Below are 19,695 nucleotides of genomic sequence, written 5' to 3' on the forward strand. Positions count from 1 at the left end.
TTCACTTCTAGTCTCCTCTTCTAGGCCTACCTGCCGTTCACTCACTCTGTCTTTGTTTCATTCTCTCCTTCCTCAACACCCCTTCTCACTCACTCGCTCTATCACTTGTGCTCTTTCCCCTTGCTCTGCATTTCATAGTGGAAACATCTCTTGAATGGAGCATTAGAAAATGAGGTTACATAAAATTAACAATCTACTTATTGGAAACCAAAAATATCACAAGTCTGAATGTAACCCATTTCATTAATAAAAGGGACTTTTTAAGCCCCCCCCAAAAAACACATAAAACACCACGAGTGCTAGAAGAATATTATACGAGCTTGAAGACAGAATTGGGCAAATTAATTTGCAGTTGAAACTGAAGTTTGTTACTTATTCAGATATTATATGCACTGCCAATTTTTAGCTGAGATTCTAAAAGAACTCCGAGACAAAATGGACTTAAAGTTTTATCAGAAGTGGGATTCGAACCCACGCCTCCAGGAGAGACTGCGGCCTTAACACAGCACCTTAGACCACTCGGCCATCCTGACCACACGTTGCTTGATCATCTAGAGAGAGGGAAAGATATTGTGAACCAAAAAAAGCACACATCTTAGGTCATGAGTGGCTAGAGCAAGAAAAAAACTCACTGCACTTTTCCAAGTAGACAACCATATAAGCCCATGTGAGGGAAATGATCAGATTTTTTCTCTCCCAAGAAAAAAGTAGAGTAAACACACAATTGTCAGAAGTGGGATTTGAACCCACGCCTCCAGAAGAGACTGCGACCTGAACGCAGCGCCTTAGACCACTTGGCCATCCTGACTTGCATTTGTGGAACCTTCCACAGGCCAGACAGCCATGCAAGTGGGGTACCGAAAAGGAATGCCCTCAATTTATTTATCCTATTATAAGTACTTCCAACAGATCTTTGAACAATCCATAGAGAGCAGTACCTATGAAGAACTCTTTAGACCTTTAAGGCGTACAAAGAGAAAGTGCTATTAACCAGCCACTTGAAAGGCCCAAAGCTGCTTTGAAATTGAGTCAACAGCCACCTCTTGGCTAGCTAAAGCAAATTCAACAAGGAATTTCAATGTCACAACATAGGGTGGAATACGCAAATCTAAGCAGCCCCTGATCACAGCCCTGAGGAAATTGCCGTAAGTGTGCTGGAGTCCAACTGTCTACCAGATGCTAGGCATTCTTCCATATTTGCATGGCCTGTCTGGCCAGGGCATACAAGAGCATGACTCTTCCAGATGAGCTCTTAAATGGGTCCTATGCTCATATAGTAAGGGCTGCACTTTGTCAGCAAGACTTTATACAACCGAAATATATGAGAAACCCCAGCTCTCTTGACTAGATGAGGACGGAATCACATCCTAGGTGAAGACCAACAGATGCAACTTCCATCAGATGTTAACCTGAAAAAGGAGATTACATCTCCAAAAGTCATGTCAGAAGTGGGATTCGAACCCACGCCTCCAGAGGAGACTGCGGCCTAAACACAGCGCCTTAGACCACTCGGCCATCCTGACAGTGCAGAGTCTTAGGAAATGTATAAAAGTCACTCAGAAATTTCTGCCTCCATGCAAGCCTGAAATAATTTAAACCTTCAAACACAAGGTGCAACTTTATGCACAGGACAATAAACACAGAAGATCACATGTGAAAGCATTTCATTTCACAGGTGTACAATTTTTATGCTTTTAAAATACCTCATACCTCTCACCAGCTATTTAGGGTCCTGTATCCTACTCACAAAATTACCTTGCCTGCGACCTCTCTCTCTACACAAACAACTACTGCACAGGAAGTAGGAAGGCAGAAGGTGGGGCATATTATGCAAATGTATGCTGTCATTGTGCCTTGCAGATTCATGCAGGATTTCTAGATCCTTGCTGGATACAAGAGAGCAGACCTTGTTTCAGATCAACTGTCCCTAGCAGGGAACGTCTGAGCACATGCAGTCTTTTGCTCTCTAGCCCCTGGCCTGGGACTTACCCTCACTGGCTGAGGCGTGAATTTCTGCATACCAACGTTGCATAGATGGTACGTTTGTGGTCGGTTTGGGATGGGTGGGAGGTCAAAAGCATGGAAAAGTATGTCGCCTTCACTTCTAGTCTCCTCTTCTAGGCCTACCTGCCGTTCACTCACTCTGTCTTTGTTTCATTCTCTCCTTCCTCAACACCCCTTCTCACTCACTCGCTCTATCACTTGTGCTCTTTCCCCTTGCTCTGCATTTCATAGTGGATACATCTCTTGAATGGAGCATTAGAAAATGAGGTTACATAAAATTAACAATCTACTTATTGGAAACCAAAAATATCACAAGACTGAATGTAACCCATTTCATTAATAAAAGGGACTTTTTAAGCACCCCCCAAAAAACACATAAAACAGCACGAGTGCTAGAAGAATATTATACGAGCTTGAAGACAGAATTGGGCAAATTAATTTGCAGTTGAAACTGAAGTTTGTTACTTATTCAGATATTATATGCACTGCCAATTTTTAGCTGAGATTCTAAAAGAACTCAGAGACAAAATGGACTTAAAGTTTTTTCAGAAGTGGGATTTGAACCCACGTCTCCAGGAGAGACTGCGGCCTAAACACAGCGCCTTAGACCACTCGGCCATCCTGACAGTGAAGAGTCTTAAGAAATGTATAAAAGTCACTCAGAAATTTCTGCCTCCATGCAAGCCTGAAATAATTTAAACCTTCAAACACAAGGTGCAACTTTATGCACAGGACAATAAACACAGAAGATCACATGTGAAAGCATTTCATTTCACAGGTGTACAATTTTTATGCTTTTAGAATACCTCATACCTCTCACCAGCTTTTTAGGGTCCTGTATCCGACTCACAAAATTACCTTGCCTGCGACCTCTCTCTCTACACAAACAACTACTGCACAGGAAGTAGGAAGGCAGAAGGTGGGGCATATTATGCAAATGTGTGCTGTCATTGTGCCTTGCAGATTCATGCAGGATTTCTAGATCCTTGCTGGATACAAGAGTGCAGACCTTGTTTCAGATCAACTGTCCCTAGCAGGGAACGTCTGAGCACATGCAGTCTTTTGCTCTCTAGCCCCTGGCCTGGGACTCACCCTCACTGGCTGAGGCGTGAATTTCTGCATACCAACGTTGCATAGATGGTACGTTTGTGGTCGGTTTGGGATGGGTGGGAGGTCAAAAGCAGGGAAAAGTATGTCGCCTTCACTTCTAGTCTCCTGTTCTAGGCCTACCTGCCGTTCACTCACTCTGTCTTTGTTTCATTCTCTCCTTCCTCAACACCCCTTCTCACTCACTCGCTCTATCACTTGTGCTCTTTCCCCTTGCTCTGCATTTCATAGTGGAAACATCTCTTGAATGGAGCATTAGAAAATGAGGTTACATAAAATTAACAATCTACTTATTGGAAACCAAAAATATCACAAGACTGAATGTAACCCATTTCATTAATAAAGGGACTTTTTAAGCACCCCCCAAAAAACACATAAAACACAACAAGTGCTAGAAGAATATTATACGAGCTTGAAGACAGAATTGGGCAAATTAATTTGCAGTTGAAACTGAAGTTTGTTACTTATTCAGATATTATATGCACTGCCAATTTTTAGCTGAGATTCTAAAAGAACTCAGAGACAAAATGGACTTAAAGTTTTGTCAGAAGTGGGATTCGAACCCACGCCTCCAGGAGAGACTGCGGCCTTAACGCAGCGCCTTAGACCACTCGGCCATCCTGACCACATGTTGCTTGATCATCTACAGAGAGGGAAAGATATTGTGAACCAAAAAAAGCACACATCTTAGGTCATGAGTGGCTAGAGCAAGAAAAAAACTCACTGCACTTTTCCAAGTAGACAACCATATAGGCCCATGTGAGGGAAATAATCTGATTTTTTCTCTCTGAAGAAAAAAGTAGAGTAAACACACAATTGTCAGAAGTGGGATTTGAACCCACGCCTCCAGAAGAGACTGCGACCTGAACGCAGCGCCTTAGGCATCTCTGCCATCCTGACTTGCATTTGTGGAACCTTCCACAGGCCAGACAGCCATGCAAGTGGGGTACCGAAAAGGCATGCCCTCAATTTATTTATCCTATTATAAGTACTTCCAACAGATCTTTGAACAATCCATAGAGAGCAGTACCTATGAAGAACTCTTTAGACCTTTAAGGCGTACAAAGAGAAAGTGCTATTAACCAGCCACTTGAACGGCCCAAAGCTGCTTTGAAATTGAGTCAACAGCCACCTCTTGGATAGCTAAAGCAAATTCAACAAGGAATTTCAATGTCACAACATAGGGTGGAATACGCAAATATAAGCAGCCCCTGATCACAGCCCTGAGGAAATTGCCGTAAGTGTGCTGGAGTCCAACTGTCTACCAGATGCTAGGCATTCTTCCATATTTGCATGGCCTGTCTGGCCAGGGCATACAAGAGCATGACTCTTCCAGATGATCTCTTACATGGGTCCTATGCTCATATAGTAAGGACTGCACTTTGTCAGCAAGACTTTATACAACCGAAATATATGAGAAACCCCAGCTCTCTTAACTAGATGAGGACGGAATCACATCCCAGGTGAAGACCAACTGATGCAACTTCCATCAGATGTTAACCTGAAAAAGGAGATTACATCTCCAAAAGACATGTCAGAAGTGGGATTCGAACCCACGCCTCCAGAGGAGACTGCGGCCTAAACACAGCGCCTTAGACCACTCGGCCATCCTGACAGAGCAGAGTCTTAAGAAATGTATAAAAGTCACTCAGAAATTTCTGCCTCCATGCAAGCCTGAAATAATTTAAACCTTCAAACACAAGGTGCAACTTTATGCACAGGACAATAAACACAGAAGATCACATGTGAAAGCATTTCATTTCACAGGTGTACAATTTTTATGCTTTTAGAATACCTCATACCTCTCACCAGCTTTTTAGGGTCCTGTATCCGACTCACAAAATTACCTTGCCTGCGACCTCTCTCTCTACACAAACAACTACTGCACAGGAAGTAGGAAGGCAGAAGGTGGGGCATATTATGCAAATGTGTGCTGTCATTGTGCCTTGCAGATTCATGCAGGATTTCTAGATCCTTGCTGGATACAAGAGTGCAGACCTTGTTTCAGATCAACTGTCCCTAGCAGGGAACGTCTGAGCACATGCAGTCTTTTGCTCTCTAGCCCCTGGCCTGGGACTCACCCTCACTGGCTGAGGCGTGAATTTCTGCATACCAACGTTGCATAGATGGTACGTTTGTGGTCGGTTTGGGATGGGTGGGAGGTCAAAAGCAGGGAAAAGTATGTCGCCTTCACTTCTAGTCTCCTCTTCTAGGCCTACCTGCCGTTCACTCACTCTGTCTTTGTTTCATTCTCTCCTTCCTCAACACCCCTTCTCACTCACTCGCTCTATCACTTGTGCTCTTTCCCCTTGCTCTGCATTTCATAGTGGAAACATCTCTTGAATGGAGCATTAGAAAATGAGGTTACATAAAATTAACAATCTACTTATTGGAAACCAAAAATATCACAAGACTGAATGTAACCCATTTCATTAATAAAGGGACTTTTTAAGCACCCCCCAAAAAACACATAAAACACAACAAGTGCTAGAAGAATATTATACGAGCTTGAAGACAGAATTGGGCAAATTAATTTGCAGTTGAAACTGAAGTTTGTTACTTATTCAGATATTATATGCACTGCCAATTTTTAGCTGAGATTCTAAAAGAACTCAGAGACAAAATGGACTTAAAGTTTTGTCAGAAGTGGGATTCGAACCCACGCCTCCAGGAGAGACTGCGGCCTTAACGCAGCGCCTTAGACCACTCGGCCATCCTGACCACATGTTGCTTGATCATCTACAGAGAGGGAAAGATATTGTGAACCAAAAAAAGCACACATCTTAGGTCATGAGTGGCTAGAGCAAGAAAAAAACTCACTGCACTTTTCCAAGTAGACAACCATATAGGCCCATGTGAGGGAAATGATCTGATTTTTTCTCTCTGAAGAAAAAAGTAGAGTAAACACACAATTGTCAGAAGTGGGATTTGAACCCACGCCTCCAGAAGAGACTGCGACCTGAACGCAGCGCCTTAGGCATCTCTGCCATCCTGACTTGCATTTGTGGAACCTTCCACAGGCCAGACAGCCATGCAAGTGGGGTACCGAAAAGGCATGCCCTCAATTTATTTATCCTATTATAAGTACTTCCAACAGATCTTTGAACAATCCATAGAGAGCAGTACCTATGAAGAACTCTTTAGACCTTTAAGGCGTACAAAGAGAAAGTGCTATTAACCAGCCACTTGAACGGCCCAAAGCTGCTTTGAAATTGAGTCAACAGCCACCTCTTGGATAGCTAAAGCAAATTCAACAAGGAATTTCAATGTCACAACATAGGGTGGAATACGCAAATATAAGCAGCCCCTGATCACAGCCCTGAGGAAATTGCCGTAAGTGTGCTGGAGTCCAACTGTCTACCAGATGCTAGGCATTCTTCCATATTTGCATGGCCTGTCTGGCCAGGGCATACAAGAGCATGACTCTTCCAGATGATCTCTTACATGGGTCCTATGCTCATATAGTAAGGACTGCACTTTGTCAGCAAGACTTTATACAACTGAAATATATGAGAAACCCCAGCTCTCTTAACTAGATGAGGACGGAATCACATCCCAGGTGAAGACCAACTGATGCAACTTCCATCAGATGTTAACCTGAAAAAGGAGATTACATCTCCAAAAGTCATGTCAGAAGTGGGATTCGAACCCACGCCTCCAGAGGAGACTGCGGCCTAAACACAGCGCCTTAGACCACTCGGCCATCCTGACAGAGCAGAGTCTTAAGAAATGTATAAAAGTCACTCAGAAATTTCTGCCTCCATGCAAGCCTGAAATAATTTAAACCTTCAAACACAAGGTGCAACTTTATGCACAGGACAATAAACACAGAAGATCACATGTGAAAGCATTTCATTTCACAGGTGTACAATTTTTATGCTTTTAGAATACCTCATACCTCTCACCAGCTTTTTAGGGTCCTGTATCCGACTCACAAAATTACCTTGCCTGCGACCTCTCTCTCTACACAAACAACTACTGCACAGGAAGTAGGAAGGCAGAAGGTGGGGCATATTATGCAAATGTGTGCTGTCATTGTGCCTTGCAGATTCATGCAGGATTTCTAGATCCTTGCTGGATACAAGAGTGCAGACCTTGTTTCAGATCAACTGTCCCTAGCAGGGAACGTCTGAGCACATGCAGTCTTTTGCTCTCTAGCCCCTGGCCTGGGACTCACCCTCACTGGCTGAGGCGTGAATTTCTGCATACCAACGTTGCATAGATGGTACGTTTGTGGTCGGTTTGGGATGGGTGGGAGGTCAAAAGCAGGGAAAAGTATGTCGCCTTCACTTCTAGTCTCCTCTTCTAGGCCTACCTGCCGTTCACTCACTCTGTCTTTGTTTCATTCTCTCCTTCCTCAACACCCCTTCTCACTCACTCGCTCTATCACTTGTGCTCTTTCCCCTTGCTCTGCATTTCATAGTGGAAACATCTCTTGAATGGAGCATTAGAAAATGAGGTTACATAAAATTAACAATCTACTTATTGGAAACCAAAAATATCACAAGACTGAATGTAACCCATTTCATTAATAAAGGGACTTTTTAAGCACCCCCCAAAAAACACATAAAACACCACGAGTGCTAGAAGAATATTATACGAGCTTGAAGACAGAATTGGGCAAATTAATTTGCAGTTGAAACTGAAGTTTGTTACTTATTCAGATATTATATGCACTGCCAATTTTTAGCTGAGATTCTAAAAGAACTCAGAGACAAAATGGACTTAAAGTTTTGTCAGAAGTGGGATTCGAACCCACGCCTCCAGGAGAGACTGCGGCCTTAACGCAGCGCCTTAGACCACTCGGCCATCCTGACCACATGTTGCTTGATCATCTACAGAGAGGGAAAGATATTGTGAACCAAAAAAAAGCACACATCTTAGGTCATGAGTGGCTAGAGCAAGAAAAAAACTCACTGCACTTTTCGAAGTAGACAACCATATAGGCCCATGTGAGGGAAATGATCTGATTTTTTCTCTCTGAAGAAAAAAGTAGAGTAAACACACAATTGTCAGAAGTGGGATTTGAACCCACGCCTCCAGAAGAGACTGCGACCTGAACGCAGCGCCTTAGGCATCTCTGCCATCCTGACTTGCATTTGTGGAACCTTCCACAGGCCAGACAGCCATGCAAGTGGGGTACCGAAAAGGCATGCCCTCAATTTATTTATCCTATTATAAGTACTTCCAACAGATCTTTGAACAATCCATAGAGAGCAGTACCTATGAAGAACTCTTTAGACCTTTAAGGCGTACAAAGAGAAAGTGCTATTAACCAGCCACTTGAACGGCCCAAAGCTGCTTTGAAATTGAGTCAACAGCCACCTCTTGGATAGCTAAAGCAAATTCAACAAGGAATTTCAATTTCACAACATAGGGTGGAATACGCAAATATAAGCAGCCCCTGATCACAGCCCTGAGGAAATTGCCGTAAGTGTGCTGGAGTCCAACTGTCTACCAGATGCTAGGCATTCTTCCATATTTGCATGGCCTGTCTGGCCAGGGCATACAAGAGCATGACTCTTCCAGATGATCTCTTACATGGGTCCTATGCTCATATAGTAAGGACTGCACTTTGTCAGCAAGACTTTATACAACCGAAATATATGAGAAACCCCAGCTCTCTTGACTAGATGATGACGGAATCACATCCCAGGTGAAGACCAACAGATGCAACTTCCATCAGATGTTAACCTGAAAAAGGAGATTACATCTCCAAAAGTCATGTCAGAAGTGGGATTCGAACCCACGCCTCCAGAGGAGACTGCGGCCTAAACACAGCGCCTTAGACCACTCGGCCATCCTGACAGTGCAGAGTCTTAAGAAATGTATAAAAGTCACTCAGAAATTTCTGCCTCCAAGCAAGCCTGAAATAATTTAAACCTTCAAACACAAGGTGCAACTTTATGCACAGGACAATAAACACAGAAGATCACATGTGAAAGTATTTCATTTCACAGGTGTACAATTTTTATGCTTTTAGAATACCTCATACCTCTCACCAGCTATTTAGGGTCCTGTATCCTACTCACAAAATTACCTTGCATGCGACCTCTCTCTCTACACAAACAACTACTGCACAGGAAGTAGGAAGGCAGAAGGTGGGGCATATTATGCAAATGTATGCTGTCATTGTGCCTTGCAGATTCATGCAGGATTTCTAGATCCTTGCTGGATACAAGAGAGCAGACCTTGTTTCAGATCAACTGTCCCTAGCAGGGAACGTCTGAGCACATGCAGTCTTTTGCTCTCTAGCCCCTGGCCTGGGACTTACCCTCACTGGCTGAGGTGTGAATTTCTGCATACCAACGTTGCATAGATGGTACGTTTGTGGTCGGTTTGAGATGGGTGGGAGGTCAAAAGCAGGGAAAAGTATGTCGCCTTCACTTCTAGTCTCCTCTTCTAGGCCTACCTGCCGTTCACTCACTCTGTCTTTGTTTCATTCTCTCCTTCCTCAACACCCCTTCTCACTCACTCGCTCTATCACTTGTGCTCTTTCCCCTTGCTCTGCATTTCATAGTGGAAACATCTCTTGAATGGAGCATTAGAAAATGAGGTTACATAAAATTAACAATCTACTTATTGGAAACCAAAAATATCACAAGACTGAATGTAACCCATTTCATTAATAAAAGGGACTTTTTAAGCACCCCCCAAAAAACACATAAAACACCACGAGTGCTAGAAGAATATTATACGAGCTTGAAGACAGAATTGGGCAAATTAATTTGCAGTTGAAACTGAAGTTTGTTACTTATTCAGATATTATATGCACTGCCAATTTTTAGCTGAGATTCTAAAAGAACTCAGAGACAAAATGGACTTAAAGTTTTGTCAGAAGTGGGATTCGAACCCACGCCTCCAGGAGAGACTGCGGCCTTAACACAGCGCCTGAGACCACTCGGCCATCCTGACCACATTTGCTTGATCATCTACAGAGAGGGAAAGATATTGTGAACCAAAAAAAGCACACAACTTAGGTCATGAGTGGCTAGAGCAAGAAAAAAACTCACTGCACTTTTCCAAGTAGACAACCATATAAGCCCATGTGAGGGAAATGATCTGATTTTTTCTCTCCCAAGAAAAAAGTAGAGTAAACACACAATTGTCAGAAGTGGGATTTGAACCCACGCCTCCAGAAGAGACTGCGACCTGAACGCAGCGCCTTAGACCACCCGGCCATCCTGACTTGCATTTGTGGAACCTTCCACAGGCCAGACAGCCATGCAAGTGGGGTACCGAAAAGGCATGCCCTCAATTTATTTATCCTATTATAAGTACTTCCAACAGATCTTTGAACAATCCATAGAGAGCAGTACCTATGAAGAACTCTTTAGACCTTTAAGGCGTACAAAGAGAAAGTGCTATTAACCAGCCACTTGAAAGGCCCAAAGCTGCTTTGAAATTGAGTCAACAGCCACCTCTTGGCTAGCTAAAGCAAATTCAACAAGGAATTTCAATGTCACAACATAGGGTGGAATACGCAAATCTAAGCAGCCCCTGATCACAGCCCTGAGGAAATTGCCGTAAGTGTGCTGGAGTCCAACTGTCTACCAGATGCTAGGCATTCTTCCATATTTGCATGGCCTGTCTGGCCAGGGCATACAAGAGCATGACTCTTCCAGATGAGCTCTTACATGGGTCCTATGCTCATATAGTAAGGACTGCACTTTGTCAGCAAGACTTTATACAACCGAAATATATGAGAAACCCCAGCTCTCTTGACTAGATGAGGACGGAATCACATCCTAGGTGAAGACCAACAGATGCAACTTCCATCAGATGTTAACCTGAAAAAGGAGATTACATCTCCAAAAGTCATGTCAGAAGTGGGATTCGAACCCACGCCTCCAGAGAAGTCTGCGGCCTAAACACAGCGCCTTAGACCACTCGGCCATCCTGACAGTGCAGAGTCTTAGGAAATGTATAAAAGTCACTCAGAAATTTCTGCCTCCATGCAAGCCTGAAATAATTTAAACCTTCAAACACAAGGTGCAACTTTATGCACAGGACAATAAACACAGAAGATCACATGTGAAAGCATTTCATTTCACAGGTGTACAATTTTTATGCTTTTAAAATACCTCATACCTCTCACCAGCTATTTAGGGTCCTGTATCCTACTCACAAAATTACCTTGCCTGCGACCTCTCTCTCTACACAAACAACTACTGCACAGGAAGTAGGAAGGCAGAAGGTGGGGCATATTATGCAAATGTATGCTGTCATTGTGCCTTGCAGATTCATGCAGGATTTCTAGATCCTTGCTGGATACAAGAGAGCAGACCTTGTTTCAGATCAACTGTCCCTAGCAGGGAACGTCTGAGCACATGCAGTCTTTTGCTCTCTAGCCCCTGGCCTGGGACTTACCCTCACTGGCTGAGGCGTGAATTTCTGCATACCAACGTTGCATAGATGGTACGTTTGTGGTCGGTTTGGGATGGGTGGGAGGTCAAAAGCAGGGAAAAGTATGTCGCCTTCACTTCTAGTCTCCTCTTCTAGGCCTACCTGCCGTTCACTCACTCTGTCTTTGTTTCATTCTCTCCTTCCTCAGCACCCCTTCTCACTCACTCGCTCTATCACTTGTGCTCTTTCCCCTTGCTCTGCATTTCATAGTGGAAACATCTCTTGAATGGAGCATTAGAAAATGAGGTTACATAAAATTAACAATCTACTTATTGGAAACCAAAAATATCACAAGACTGAATGTAACCCATTTCATTAATAAAAGGGACTTTTTAAGCACCCCCCAAAAAACACATAAAACACCACGAGTGCTAGAAGAATATTATACGAGCTTGAAGACAGAATTGGGCAAATTAATTTGCAGTTGAAACTGAAGTTTGTTACTTATTCAGATATTATATGCACTGCCAATTTTTAGCTGAGATTCTAAAAGAACTCAGAGACAAAATGGACTTAAAGTTTTGTCAGAAGTGGGATTCGAACCCACGCCTCCAGGAGAGACTGCGGCCTTATCGCAGCGCCTTAGACCACTCGGCCATCCTGACCACATTTGCTTGATCATCTACAGAGAGGGAAAGATATTGTGAACCAAAAAAAGCACACATCTTAGGTCATGAGTGGCTAGAGCAAGAAAAAAACTCACTGCACTTTTCCAAGTAGACAACCATATAAGCCCATGTGAGGGAAATGATCTGATTTTTTCTCTCTCAAGAAAAAAGTAGAGTAAACACACAATTGTCAGAAGTGGGATTTGAACCCACGCCTCCAGAAGAGACTGTGACCTGAACGCAGCGCCTTAGACCACTCGGCCATCCTGACTTGCATTTGTGGAACCTTCCACAGGCCAGACAGCCATGCAAGTGGGGTACCGAAAAGGCATGCCCTCAATTTATTTATCCTATTATAAGTACTTCCAACAGATCTTTGAACAATCCATAGAGAGCAGTACCTATGAAGAACTCTTTAGACCTTTAAGGCGTACAAAGAGAAAGTGCTATTAACCAGCCACTTGAAAGGCCCAAAGCTGCTTTGAAATTGAGTCAACAGCCACCTCTTGGCTAGCTAAAGCAAATTCAACAAGGAATTTCAATGTCACAACATAGGGTGGAATACGCAAATCTAAGCAGCCCCTGATCACAGCCCTGAGGAAATTGCCGTAAGTGTGCTGGAGTCCAACTGTCTACCAGATGCTAGGCATTCTTCCATATTTGCATGGCCTGTCTGGCCAGGGCATACAAGAGCATGACTCTTCCAGATGAGCTCTTACATGGGTCCTATGCTCATATAGTAAGGACTGCACTTTGTCAGCAAGACTTTATACAACCGAAATATATGAGAAACCCCAGCTCTCTTGACTAGATGAGGACGGAATCACATCCTAGGTGAAGACCAACAGATGCAACTTCCATCAGATGTTAACCTGAAAAAGGAGATTACATCTCCAAAAGTCATGTCAGAAGTGGGATTCGAACCCACGCCTCCAGAGGAGACTGCGGCCTAAACACAGCAGCTTAGACCACTCGGCCATCCTGACAGTGCAGAGTCATAGGAAATGTATAAAAGTCACTCAGAAATTTCTGCCTCCATGCAAGCCTGAAATAATTTAAACCTTCAAACACAAGGTGCAACTTTATGCACAGGACAATAAACACAGAAGATCACATGTGAAAGCATTTCATTTCACAGGTGTACAATTTTTATGCTTTTAAAATACCTCATACCTCTCACCAGCTATTTAGGGTCCTGTATCCTACTCACAAAATTACCTTGCTTGCGACCTCTCTCTCTACACAAACAACTACTGCACAGGAAGTAGGAAGGCAGAAGGTGGGGCATATTATGCAAATGTATGCTGTCATTGTGCCTTGCAGATTCATGCAGGATTTCTAGATCCTTGCTGGATACAAGAGAGCAGACCTTGTTTCAGATCAACTGTCCCTAGCAGGGAACGTCTGAGCACATGCAGTCTTTTGCTCTCTAGCCCCTGGCCTGGGACTTACCCTCACTGGCTGAGGCGTGAATTTCTGCATACCAACGTTGCATAGATGGTACGTTTGTGGTCGGTTTGGGATGGGTGGGAGGTCAAAAGCATGGAAAAGTATGTCACCTTCACTTCTAGTCTCCTCTTCTAGGCCTACCTGCCGTTCACTCACTCTGTCTTTGTTTCATTCTCTCCTTCCTCAACACCCCTTCTCACTCACTCGCTCTATCACTTGTGCTCTTTCCCCTTGCTCTGCATTTCATAGTGGAAACATCTCTTGAATGGAGCATTAGAAAATGAGGTTACATAAAATTAACAATCTACTTATTGGAAACCAAAAATATCACAAGACTGAATGTAACCCATTTCATTAATAAAAGGGACTTTTTAAGCACCCCCCAAAAAACACATAAAACAGCACGAGTGCTAGAAGAATATTATACGAGCTTGAAGACAGAATTGGGCAAATTAATTTGCAGTTGAAACTGAAGTTGTTACTTATTCAGATATTATATGCACTGCCAATTTTTAGCTGAGATTCTGAAAGAACTCAGAGACAAAATGGACTTAAAGTTTTGTCAGAAGTGGGATTCGAACCCACGTCTCCAGGAGAGACTGCGGCCTTTACGCAGCGCCTTAGACCACTCGGCCATCCTGACCACATGTTGCTTGATCATCTACAGAGAGGGAAAGATATTGTGAACCAAAAAAAGCACACATCTTAGGTCATGAGTGGCTAGAGCAAGAAAAACAACTCACTGCACTTTTCCAAGTAGACAACCATATAAGCCCATGTGAGGGAAATGATCAGATTTTTTCTCTCTCAAGAAAAAAGTAGAGTAAACACACAATTGTCAGAAGTGGGATTTGAACCCACGCCTCCAGAAGAGACTGCGACCTGAACGCAGCGCCTTAGACCACTCGGCCATCCTGACTTGCATTTATAGAACCTTCCACAGGCCAGACAGCCATGCAAGTGGGGTACCGAAAAAGCATGCCCTCAATTTATTTATCCTATTATAAGTACTTCCAACAGATCTTTGAACAATCCATAGAGAGCAGTACCTATGAAGAACTCTTTATGCCTTTAAGGCGTACAACGAGAAAGTGCTATTAACCAGCCACTTGAACGGCCCAAAGCTGCTTTGAAATTGAGTCAACAGCCACTTCTTGGCTAGCTAAAGCAAATTCAACAAGGAATTTCAATGTCACAACATAGGGTGGAATACGCAAATCTAAGCAGCCCCTGATCACAGCCCTGAGGAAATTGCTGTAAGTGTGCTGGAGTCCAACTGTCTACCAGATGCTACTCATTCTTCCATATTTGCATGGCCTGTCTGGCCAGGGCATACAAGAGCATGACTCTTCCAGATGAGCTTTTACATGTGTCCTATGCTCATATAGTAAGGACTGCACTTTGTATACAACCGAAATATATGAGAAACCCCAGCTCTCTTGACTAGATGAGGACGGAATCACATCCCAGGTGAAGACCAACAGATGCAACTTCCATCAGATGTTAACCTGAAAAAGGAGATTACATCTCCAAAAGTCATGTCAGAAGTGGGATTCAATCCCACTCCTCCAGAGGAGACTGCGGCCTAAACACAGCGCCTTAGACCACTCGGCCATCCTGACAGTGAAGAGTCTTAAGAAATGTATAAAAGTCACTCAGAAATTTCTGCCTCCATGCAAGCCTGAAATAATTTAAACCTTCAAAGACAAGGTGCAACTTTATGCACAGGACAATAAACACAGAAGATCACATGTGAAAGCATTTCATTTCACATGAGTACAATTTTTATGCTTTTAGAATACCTCATACCTCTCACCAGCTATTTAGGGTCCTGTATCCTACTCACAAAATTAACTTGCCTGCGACCTCTCTCTCTACACAAACAACTACTGCACAGGAAGTAGGAAGGCAGAAGGTGGGGCATATTATGCAAATGTATGCTGTCATTGTGCCTTGCAGATTCATGCAGGATTTCTAGATCCTTGCTGGATACAAGAGAGCAGACCTTGTTTCAGATCAACTGTCCCTAGCAGGGAACGTCTGAGCACATGCAGTCTTTTGCTCTCTAGCCCCTGGCCTGGGACTTACCCTCACTGGCTGAGGCGTGAATTTCTGCATACCAACGTTGCATAGATGGTACGTTTGTGGTCGGTTTGGGATGGGTGGGAGGTCAAAAGCATGGAAAAGTATGTCGCCTTCACTTCTAGTCTCCTCTTCTAGGCCTACCTGCCGTTCACTCACTCTGTCTTTGTTTCATTCTCTCCTTCCTCAACACCCCTTCTCACTCACTCGCTCTATCACTTGTGCTCTTTCCCCTTGCTCTGCATTTCATAGTGGAAACATCTCTTGAATGGAGCATTAGAAAATGAGGTTACATAAAATTAACAATCTACTTATTGGAAACCAAAAATATCACAAGACTGAATGTAACCCATTTCATTAATAAAAGGGACTTTTTAAGCACCCCCCAAAAAACACATAAAACACCACGAGTGCTAGAAGAATATTATACGAGCTTGAAGACAGAATTGGGCAAATTAATTTGCAGTTGAAACTGAAGTTTGTTACTTATTCAGATATTATATGCACTGCCAATTTTTAGCTGAGATTCTAAAAGAACTCAGAGACAAAATGGACTTAAAGTTTTGTCAGAAGTGGGATTCGAACCCACGCCTCCAGGAGAGACTGCGGCCTTAACGCAGCGCCTTAGACCACTCGGCCATCCTGACCACATTTGCTTAATCATCTACAGAGAGGGAAAGATATTGTGAACCAAAAAAAGCACACATCTTAGGTCATGAGTGGCTAGAGCAAGAAAAAAACTCACTGCACTTTTCCAAGTAGACAACCATATAAGCCCATGTGAGGGAAATGATCAGATTTTTTCTCTCTCAAGAAAAAAGTACAGGAAACACACAATTGTCAGAAGTGGGATTTGAACCCACGCCTCCAGAAGAGACTGCGACCTGAACGCAGCGCCTTAGACCACTCGGCCATCCTGACTTGCATTTGGGGAACCTTCCACAGGCCAGACAGCCATGCAAGTGGGGTACCGAAAAGGCATGCCCTCAATTTATTTATCCTATTATAAGTACTTCCAACAGATCTTTGAACAATCCATAGAGAGCAGTACCTATGAAGAACTCTTTAGACCTTTAAGGCGTACAAAGAGAAAGTGCTATTAACCAGCCACTTGAACGGCCCAAAGCTGCTTTGAAATTGAGTCAACAGCCACCTCTTGGCTAGCTAAAGCAAATTCAACAAGGAATTTCAATGTCACAACATAGGGTGGAATACGCAAATCTAAGCAGCCCCTGATCACAGCCCTGAGGAAATTGCCGTAAGTGTGCTGGAGTCCAACTGTCTACCAGATGCTAGGCATTCTTCCATATTTGCATGGCCTGTCTGGCCAGGGCATACAAGAGCATGACTCTTCCAGATGAGCTCTTACATGGGTCCTATGCTCATATAGTAAGGACTGCACTTTGTCAGCAAGACTTTATACAACCGAAATATATGAGAAACCCCAGCTCTCTTGACTAGATGAGGACGGAATCACATCCCAGGTGAAGGCCAACAGATGCAACTTCCATCAGATGTTAACCTGAAAAAGGAGATTACATCTCCAAAAGTCATGTCAGAAGTGGGATTCGAACCCACGTCTCCAGAGGAGACTGCGGCCTAAACACAGCACCTTACACCACTCGGCCATCCTGACAGTGCAGAGTCTTAAGAAATGTATAAAAGTCACTCAGAAATTTCTGCCTCCATGCAAGCCTGAAATAATTTAAACCTTCAAACACAAGGTGCAACTTTATGCACAGGACAATAAACACAGAAGATCACATGTGAAAGCATTTCATTTCACAGGTGTACAATTTTTATGCTTTTAGAATACCTCATACCTCTCACCAGCTATTTAGGGTCCTGTATCCTACTCACAAAATTACCTTGCCTGCGAGCAGTAGCGGAACCCCCCCCCCCCCCTCCCCAAAAAGCGCCTCGAGACCCTACGGGTAGGTAGTGCGCTCTATAAATGTCTTTGATTGATTGATTGATTGACCTCTCTCTCTACACAAACAACTACTGCACAGGAAGTAGGAAGGCAGAAGGTGGGGCATATTATGCAAATGTATGCTGTCATTGTGCCTTGCAGATTCATGCAGGATTTCTAGATCCTTGCTGGATACAAGAGAGCAGACCTTGTTTCAGATCAACTGTCCCTAGCAGGGAACGTCTGAGCACATGCAGTCTTTTGCTCTCTAGCCCCTGGCCTGGTACTTACCCTCACTGGCTGAGGCGTGAATTTCTGCATACCAACGTTGCATAGATGGTACGTTTGTGGTCGGTTTGGGATGGGTGGGAGGTCAAAAGCAGGGAAAAGTATGTCGCCTTCACTTCTAGTCTCCTCTTCTAGGCTTACCTGCCATTCACTCACTCTGTCTTTGTTTCATTCTCTCCTTCCTCAACACCCCTTCTCACTCACTCGCTCTATCACTTGTGCTCTTTCCCCTTGCTCTGCATTTCATAGTGGAAACATCTCTTGAATGGAGCATTAGAAAATGAGGTTACATAAAATTAACAATCTACTTATTGGAAACCAAAAATATCACAAGACTGAATGTAACCCATTTCATTAATAAAAGGGACTTTTTAAGCACCCCCCAAAAAACACATAAAACACCACGAGTGCTAGAAGAATATTATACGAGCTTGAAGACAGAATTGGGCAAATTAATTTGCAGTTGAAACTGAAGTTTGTTACTTATTCAGATATTATATGCACTGCCAATTTTTAGCTGAGATTCTAAAAGAACTCAGAGACAAAATGGACTTAAAGTTTTGTCAGAAGTGGGATTCGAACCCACGCCTCCAGGAGAGACTGCGGCCTTAACGCAGCACCTTAGACCACTCGGCCATCCTGACCACATTTGCTTGATCATCTACAGAGAGGGAAAGATATTGTGAACCAAAAAAAGCACACAACTTAGGTCATGAGTGGCTAGAGCAAGAAAAAAACTCACTGCACTTTTCCAAGTAGACAACCATATAAGCCCATGTGAGGGAAATGATCAGATTTTTTCTCTCTCAAGAAAAAAGTAGAGTAAACACACAATTGTCAGAAGTGGGATTTGAACCCACGCCTCCAGAAGAGACTGCGACCTGCACGCAGCGCCTTAGACCACTCGGCCATCCTGACTTGCATTTGTGGAAACTTCCACAGGCAAGACAGCCATGCAAGTGGGGTACCGAAAAGGCATGCCCTCAATTTATTTATCCTATTATAAGTACTTCCAACAGATCTTTGAACAATCCATAGAGAGCAGTACCTATGAAGAACTCTTTAGACCTTTAAGGCGTACAAAGAGAAAGTGCTATTAACCAGCCACTTGAAAGGCCCAAAGCTGCTTTGAAATTGAGTCAACAGCCACCTCTTGGCTAGCTAAAGCAAATTCAACAAGGAATTTCAATGTCACAACATAGGGTGGAATACGCAAATCTAAGCAGCCCCTGATCACAGCCCTGAGGAAATTGCCGTAAGTGTGCTGGAGTCCAACTGTCTACCAGATGCTAGGCATTCTTCCATATTTGCATGGCCTGTCTGGCCAGGGCATACAAGAGCATGACTCTTCCAGATGAGCTCTTACATGGGTCCTATGCTCATATAGTAAGGACTGCACTTTGTCAGCAAGACTTTATACAACCGAAATATATGAGAAACCCCAGCTCTCTTGACTAGATGAGGACGGAATCACATCCCAGGTGAAGACCAACAGATGCAACTTCCATCAGATGTTAACCTGAAAAAGGAGATTACATCTCCAAAAGTCATGTCAGAAGTGGGATTTGAACCCACGCCTCCAGAGGAGACTGCGGCCTAAACACAGCTCCTTAGACCACTCGCCCATCCTGACAGTGCAGAGTCTTAAGAAATTTATAAAAGTCACTCAGAAATTTCTGCCTCCATGCAAGCCTGAAATAATTTAAACCTTCAAACACAAGGTGCAACTTTATGCACAGGTCAATAAACACAGAAGATCACATGTGAAAGCATTTCATTTCACAGGTGTACAATTTTTATGCTTTTAGAATACCTCATACCTCTCACCAGCTATTTAGG

At 43.4% G+C, this 19,695-nt stretch overlaps 17 non-coding genes across 17 annotated transcripts; all 17 read right to left on the reverse strand.

The window, feature by feature from the left end:
• Positions 1-450: 450 nt before the first annotated feature.
• On the reverse strand, positions 451-533 carry TRNAL-AAG (transfer RNA leucine (anticodon AAG)). The gene has a single exon. It is a non-coding gene; the product is annotated as a tRNA-Leu (tRNA).
• A 192-nt stretch (positions 534-725) lies between these two features.
• TRNAL-CAG (transfer RNA leucine (anticodon CAG)) lies at positions 726-808 on the reverse strand. Its single transcript has one exon. It is a non-coding gene; the product is annotated as a tRNA-Leu (tRNA).
• Positions 809-1,440: 632 nt separating this feature from the next.
• TRNAL-UAG (transfer RNA leucine (anticodon UAG)) lies at positions 1,441-1,523 on the reverse strand. Its single transcript has one exon. It is a non-coding gene; the product is annotated as a tRNA-Leu (tRNA).
• Positions 1,524-3,653: 2,130 nt separating this feature from the next.
• Positions 3,654-3,736, reverse strand: TRNAL-AAG (transfer RNA leucine (anticodon AAG)). The gene has a single exon. It is a non-coding gene; the product is annotated as a tRNA-Leu (tRNA).
• A 907-nt stretch (positions 3,737-4,643) lies between these two features.
• On the reverse strand, positions 4,644-4,726 carry TRNAL-UAG (transfer RNA leucine (anticodon UAG)). The gene has a single exon. It is a non-coding gene; the product is annotated as a tRNA-Leu (tRNA).
• A 1,023-nt stretch (positions 4,727-5,749) lies between these two features.
• Positions 5,750-5,832, reverse strand: TRNAL-AAG (transfer RNA leucine (anticodon AAG)). The gene has a single exon. It is a non-coding gene; the product is annotated as a tRNA-Leu (tRNA).
• A 907-nt stretch (positions 5,833-6,739) lies between these two features.
• On the reverse strand, positions 6,740-6,822 carry TRNAL-UAG (transfer RNA leucine (anticodon UAG)). Its single transcript has one exon. It is a non-coding gene; the product is annotated as a tRNA-Leu (tRNA).
• A 1,023-nt stretch (positions 6,823-7,845) lies between these two features.
• Positions 7,846-7,928, reverse strand: TRNAL-AAG (transfer RNA leucine (anticodon AAG)). Its single transcript has one exon. It is a non-coding gene; the product is annotated as a tRNA-Leu (tRNA).
• A 908-nt stretch (positions 7,929-8,836) lies between these two features.
• Positions 8,837-8,919, reverse strand: TRNAL-UAG (transfer RNA leucine (anticodon UAG)). The gene has a single exon. It is a non-coding gene; the product is annotated as a tRNA-Leu (tRNA).
• A 1,024-nt stretch (positions 8,920-9,943) lies between these two features.
• TRNAL-AAG (transfer RNA leucine (anticodon AAG)) lies at positions 9,944-10,026 on the reverse strand. Its single transcript has one exon. It is a non-coding gene; the product is annotated as a tRNA-Leu (tRNA).
• Positions 10,027-10,932: 906 nt separating this feature from the next.
• On the reverse strand, positions 10,933-11,015 carry TRNAL-UAG (transfer RNA leucine (anticodon UAG)). Its single transcript has one exon. It is a non-coding gene; the product is annotated as a tRNA-Leu (tRNA).
• Positions 11,016-12,039: 1,024 nt separating this feature from the next.
• TRNAL-AAG (transfer RNA leucine (anticodon AAG)) lies at positions 12,040-12,122 on the reverse strand. The gene has a single exon. It is a non-coding gene; the product is annotated as a tRNA-Leu (tRNA).
• A 2,288-nt stretch (positions 12,123-14,410) lies between these two features.
• On the reverse strand, positions 14,411-14,493 carry TRNAL-CAG (transfer RNA leucine (anticodon CAG)). The gene has a single exon. It is a non-coding gene; the product is annotated as a tRNA-Leu (tRNA).
• A 1,727-nt stretch (positions 14,494-16,220) lies between these two features.
• TRNAL-AAG (transfer RNA leucine (anticodon AAG)) lies at positions 16,221-16,303 on the reverse strand. The gene has a single exon. It is a non-coding gene; the product is annotated as a tRNA-Leu (tRNA).
• A 191-nt stretch (positions 16,304-16,494) lies between these two features.
• On the reverse strand, positions 16,495-16,577 carry TRNAL-CAG (transfer RNA leucine (anticodon CAG)). Its single transcript has one exon. It is a non-coding gene; the product is annotated as a tRNA-Leu (tRNA).
• A 632-nt stretch (positions 16,578-17,209) lies between these two features.
• TRNAL-UAG (transfer RNA leucine (anticodon UAG)) lies at positions 17,210-17,292 on the reverse strand. Its single transcript has one exon. It is a non-coding gene; the product is annotated as a tRNA-Leu (tRNA).
• A 1,125-nt stretch (positions 17,293-18,417) lies between these two features.
• Positions 18,418-18,500, reverse strand: TRNAL-AAG (transfer RNA leucine (anticodon AAG)). Its single transcript has one exon. It is a non-coding gene; the product is annotated as a tRNA-Leu (tRNA).
• Between the last annotated feature and the right edge of the window lie 1,195 nt (positions 18,501-19,695).

Source organism: Lissotriton vulgaris, chromosome 8 (assembly GCF_964263255.1).
Source record: "Lissotriton vulgaris chromosome 8, aLisVul1.2, whole genome shotgun sequence".
NCBI classification, from domain to species: Eukaryota; Metazoa; Chordata; class Amphibia; order Caudata; family Salamandridae; genus Lissotriton; species Lissotriton vulgaris.